This window comes from Martes martes, assembly GCF_963455335.1.
Source record: "Martes martes genome assembly, chromosome: X".
NCBI lineage: Eukaryota > Metazoa > Chordata > Mammalia > Carnivora > Mustelidae > Martes > Martes martes.
This window is the reverse complement of record NC_137897.1, coordinates 98,665,075-98,671,238: the sequence shown is the minus strand read 5'-3', so window position 1 is coordinate 98,671,238 and position 6,164 is coordinate 98,665,075.

Here is a 6,164-nt window from a genome sequence, read left to right as displayed (position 1 = left end):
CCCGCCATCTTGTCTCCTCGTCAATGTCTTTGCCTTCAGGTGAGGCTATCTCTAAACTGGTTTAGACAGATGAGTATTATAATTGTAATAATTTCTACCAAGAGTGATCTCATGACTTTCTTTTGATTATTTCTTCATTGATGAGCTCCCATTATTTAATATTTATTTACAGTTAAGCATTATCTGAATGCTTCAACCCAAATCTTGTAAAGTACCTAGAATAGTGCCTGACATATTGCAACTACTTAGGAAAAGTCAAATAATTAAAGTCAGTGAAAAGTCTTGTGTCTTTTTTCCTACTTTCCCAGGCTTTTAATTCTCTATTGACAAAGTATGAAAGAATAATAGAAGTTCAGACTTGAAAGAATCTTAAAAATGTTCCCACAATTCTCAACTTGGATTTCTCAAACTGAACTGCTACCTTTAATACTATACCAAATGACAATAGCAACATAAACAGCAAAAATGCAAACATATTGTAGAAACTGTTACAGAACAAGGAAAATATATGGAAAAGAAAAGGTCCCCAGGTAAAGGTGAACTAGATAGTATTCTGGCAGCCATCAAGAATAGAGCTGAAGACATCCAGAAAGGAGTGTGTGAAGATGATAATTACCAGTGAAATCAATGAGACTTACATGGCATAAAAAATGTAATTTAAGAAGTTATTGAGCAGCCAGTAGCTGCCATTTGAGGTGTTGATTCCCAGGAGATAATTAAGAAAATCACAGCTTGACCAACTTGGAAACAGATGTTTCAATGGTGAAGAAGTAAAATTACACTAAGAAAAATTGAAAAAAAAGAAGTTTTTCTCTTGATGTTTGTTAGAATTAGTTCAAAGGAATGGGTGAGCAAGATACTCTAATGAATATTCATTAACTGTAGGTTATTTGGGAAAACAAATTGCGTTTTCTAGTGAGTGGAATTTTCAGCTACAATGGATGAACATGAATTGAATGGGCATGAAATTCCAAGGCTATTTAAAAGTGTGATGCTTAAATTAAAATATTTTGGGGTTTTCTATCTATATTTTTGTTTTTGTTTTTCAGTTTAATTCCCTTGTGGTCTAAGAGCATACCTTGTGTGATTTTTATACTTTTAAATTTGTTAAGGTATGTTTTATGGATTGAATATGGTCTATGTATGTGAATGCTCTGAGTTTGAGTACAATATGTATTCTGCTGATTTTTAATATAATATTCTATAAATGTCAATTATAATCAGTTGATTAATGATGCTGTTCAGTTCAACTATGTCCTTACTAGTTTTCTGCACACTGGATCTTTCAGTTATAGGTAGAGGTGTATTGAGATCTCCAGCTTTAATAGTGGATTCATCTATTTCTTTTATAACAGTTATCACAGTTTCAGTGTAGTGAGGCCATTTATATATTTATTTTTCTTTGTTTTAAGATTTTATTTATTTATTTTACAAAGACACAGTGAGAGAGGGAACACAAGCAGGGGAAGTGGGAGAGGGAGAAGCAGGCTCTCCACTGAGCATGGAGCCCGACATGGGTTCTGATCCCAGGACCCTGGGATCACGACCTGAATTGAAGGGAGACACCCAATGACTGACTATATTCCTTATGCTGTAGCTTTCATCCCAATGACTTATTCATTTCATAAATGGAAGCATGTAACCCCAACTTTTTTTTAGTGATTGCCTTCTTACTTGCAATAACACTTAATAGCTAACCCAAGTTCTCATTCAAATAACATACCACTTCTTAGGTAGTACAAATACCTCATATTCCCAATTTCTTTCTCCTGTCCCTTACAACATTAGTCTCACTAACTTCACTTATCTATAAATTGTAAGTACTAAATACATTGTTGTTATTATTTTGAACAAAGTATTGGCTGTTAGATCAGTTAAAAATAAGAGATTATTTTAATTTAATTTCTTCTCTAATGCTTTTTCTTTCTTTGTGTAGACTTGAGTTTCTGACTATATCATTGCCTTCCCTGTGAAGAAATTTTACCCTTTATTTCAAGGAAAATCCCCGGCCAAAAAAATAAATAAATAAATAAATAAATAAATTAAATTAAATTAAATTAAAATCCCTCTTTTTTTTTTTTTTTTTTTTGTCTGAGAAAGTCTGTATTTTTCTTTCACTTTTGAAGGATGATTTTCCTGCATATAGAAGTCTAGGGCAGTGATCCTTTAAAAATACTTTAAATACTTCCCTCCATGTTTTGCTAGCATGTATAGTTTCTGAAGAGAAGTTTGATGTAATTCTTATCCTTTTTCTTCCATATGTAAGTTGCCCATCCCCCCCCACCTTTGGATTCTTTCAAGAGTTTTTCTTTGTTTTTGATTTTCTGCAGTTTGTATATATAATATGCCTAAGTGTAGGTTTTTTGGTTTTGGTTTTGGGTGTTTTTTTTTTTTTTTTTTGGTTATTTATCCTGTTTGATGTTCTTTAATTTCTGGATTTGTGGTTTCATTTCTATCATCAATTTTGAGATATTCTCAGTCATTTTTGCTTTAAATATTTTCTTTCCTTCCCTTCCCCTTCCCTTTCCCTTTTCCTTTTGCCTCTTTTCCCCCTCCTTTTCTTTCCTTTCCTTTCTTTCCTTTTCCTTGCTTCCCCTTTCCATTCCTTTCCTTCCCTTTCTCTGATATTCTCCTTATGCATATGTTATACTTTTGTATTTTTCCCACAGTTCTTGTATATTATTTTTGCCTTTTTCATTCATTTTTCCTTTATATTTTAATTGTGGAAGTTTCTATTGATATTTCTTCAAGATTATTGATTTTTCCTCAGCTGTGATCAGTTTATTGATGAGTTCACCAAAAGTGTTTTTCATTTTCATTATGGTGTTTTTTATTTCTAGTATTTATTTTGAATTGTGTCTTAGATTTTCCAATCCTGCTTTTATTACTCATCTGCTCTTGCATGTTACCCACTTTTTTTCATTAGCACCCTAACCATTTTAATCAGTCTTTTTTGCTTTGTTTTTGTTTTGTTTGTTTGTTTTTCCTTTTATTTCCCAGTCTGATCATTCCAAGATCTCTGTCATATCTGAGCCTGGTTCTAATGCTTGCTCTTTCTCTTCAAATTGTTGTTTGTTTATTTGTTTTTTTTAATCTTTTAGTATGCCTTTAATTTTTGTCATGTGCTGAATATGATGTACTATAAAAAAAGGAACTGAGGTAAAAAAAAAAGACCTCAATTAGTGTGAAATAATGTTAACTTTTAAATAAATAATATGAAGTTTTATGTTTAATCAGGGTAGAAGTTGGGCTGTGTTTACTGTTTGTTCTAGCTATAGGTATCAGAGGCTAAAATTTCCCCAGTGTCTTTGTTTTTGTCTCTCCTTTTGGGGTTTCCTTACATACCTCTTAAATATTATTTTTAGGGATATAGTTGCTTCCATTGTTCTCTGCGAGTATTAATCAAGAGCCTTATTGATTTGGTATCAAGTTGTAGGACGGAGGGGAAGATTTCTATAGTTGTATCATTAGTCAGTATTTTAGTTAGCCATTGTCCCTTGGCTATGATCTTCACAAGTGTTTCTCAGTTTTGTTTTTCTCCCACCTGCTTAGTGAGGCAGGTAGGCTAGAGAGGCCTGGAGTGGAGTATATCCCTGTCTCCAGGTGGAAGGCTAGAACAAGATACAGTTGGGTACTTCCCTTTTCCCACATATTTGGGATCTACTAAAACCTTATTCAGGTAGGTTCTAATAAAATTATTTTCATTGAGAACAGGCCCTGTTAAGAAAATGGAATTCTGTGATAGATTTTAAAAATTCCACTTTCTCCCACTCCCTTACAGAAGCAAAAGGGAATGGTTGCTCCAATCTTTGTTGTGAGAACCTAGTAGGGCTCCTGGAACTAAAACTCATGAAAATGCAGGGATCTTCCTAAGATTGGCTCCCCTGGAGAGTTCTTTTTTTTTTTTTTTTTTTTTTTAATGTTCAGTTAGCCAACATATAGTACACCATTAATTTTTGATGGAGTGTTTAATGATTCCTTAGTTGTGTATAACACCCAGTGCTCATCACAACATGTGCACTCCTTAATACCCATCATCTGGTTACTCCATCTCCCCAACCCCCTCCCTTCTGTAACCCTCAGTTTGTTTCCTGGAGTCTGGAGTCTCTCATAGTTTGTCTTCCTCTCTGATTTCTTCCCATTCAGTTTTCCCTCCCTTCACCTATGGTCCTCTACACTATTCCTTATTTTCCACATATGAGGGAAACCATATGATAATTGTCTTGTTCTGCTTGACTTTATTTCACTCAGCATAATCTCCTCCAGCTCCATCCATGTCAATGAAAATAGTGGGTATTCATCCTTTCTGATGCCTGAGTAATATTCCATTGTGTATATGAACCACATCTTTATCCATTCATCTACTGAAGGACATCTCAGCTCCTTCTACAGTTTGGCTATTGTGGACATTGCTGCTATGAATGTTTGGGTGCATGTGCCCTTTCTTCTCACTACTTCTGTCTCCTTGAGGCAAAAACCTAGTAGTGCAACTGCTGGGTCATAGGGTAGCTCTATTTTTTAACATCTTGAGGAACCTCCATACTGTTTTCCAGAGTGGCTGCACCAAGTTTGCATTCCCCTGGAGTTTTTAACTATCAAACTTGTCCAGTTTGGGACCAGCAATTTGTCAGTTAGTTTAGGTTTGTTTGTCTGCTTATTTTTTACCCTAATACCAGTTCCCACAGAGTTTCCTGTTTCTGGTTTTCTGATTCAGTAAGTTGTGATTCTCTGCAGTGTATGTCTCTTAAATTGGGGGGCAGTGACTTGCCCTATGACCTCAGTTATCTGATTAAGTTAAGAAAATATGTTAATTTTTAGTTTGTTTCTTTTTTTTCCTTGGAGTTTGAATGGAAGAGCTAATCTCCAAGTTCCTTATATACTAGGCAGGAAACTAGAAGTTCTTAGTATCTTTTTTTTTCAAGTCCCAGCACCTCTAGGGTCCAGCACCCATGACAGGAAGAACTCCTCCATTCTCCTATTTAACTTATAACCACTCACAATCCTCACCTATCATGCTTTGGACAGGGGTTCTACTAAGACAGAGAAAGCAATTTGTGAAAATGAATAGCCTAAATTCATTCTTGTTTCTTGTTCCTATACAGATGGAGAAATTCCCATCCCATCCCCCATAACTTCTCACACCTTTCTAGCTTGGAAGAAAACAAAAAGGGGATTTATTGTGGGGAAATGGCCCTTCTCATCACTTGATGGTGCAAATTATACATGTTAACCTCTTATTAACATTACAGTCTATAAAAATGAATATTTTTAAAGAAAACTTCTATGAAATCTTTGTGAACATCTCATGGAGTCATGATAGTGAACATTACAAGATAAGAGAGGCTGATTGCTTGACTTAGAAATGTCATGAATTTGGGGCGCCTGGGTGGCTCAGTGGATTAAGCCGCTGCCTTCGGCTCAGGTCATGATCTCAGGGTCCTGGGATCGAGCCCCGCATCGGGCTCTCTGCTCAGCGGGGAGCCTGCTTCCCCTTCTCTCTCTGCCTGCCTCTCTGCCTACTTGTGATCTCTCTATCTGTCAAATAAATAAATAAAAAAAAAAATCTTTAAAAAAAAAAAAAAAAAAAAAAGAAATGTCATGAATTTACATTTGTTTCTGCACATTTATTATGATCTAAAAGCCAGATATAAAGAAAGAACTTATTGGAAATCCCAATAGGGACCATAGATTTTTAAAACAAAATGAAGATTCTTTAGGAACTGTTAGGAGAGGGGAGACAAGAAAAGGTTCTGCAATAAAGGTACTTTTCTTTGAGACCACGAAATCCCAAGAAAGACCATGTACAACAGTTGGTTTGTGAAGATTAAGGAAAGAAGCAGATGTCAGTAGAAAATACAAGTAGTGAATTGACTGCAGATAAACAAAATAGATAAAACTTAGCCATCAATATTCATTGAGCATTCTATTCCAGGCATTATGCTGAATACTAAATCATGACATGAATAAGACCCTTACAGCTCTCAGGTTTCTCACAGTCTGGCAGGAACTGCCTGAAGCTAAAGCAAGAACAGACAAAATAGTTTATTGCTCAGTTATTTTAGAACAACCCAAATCTACTAATCCCAAGGGAAATAATCTTTGGAAATTATATAATAATGATTGGTGACGGTGATGGAGACAATAATTACTATATCATCCATATG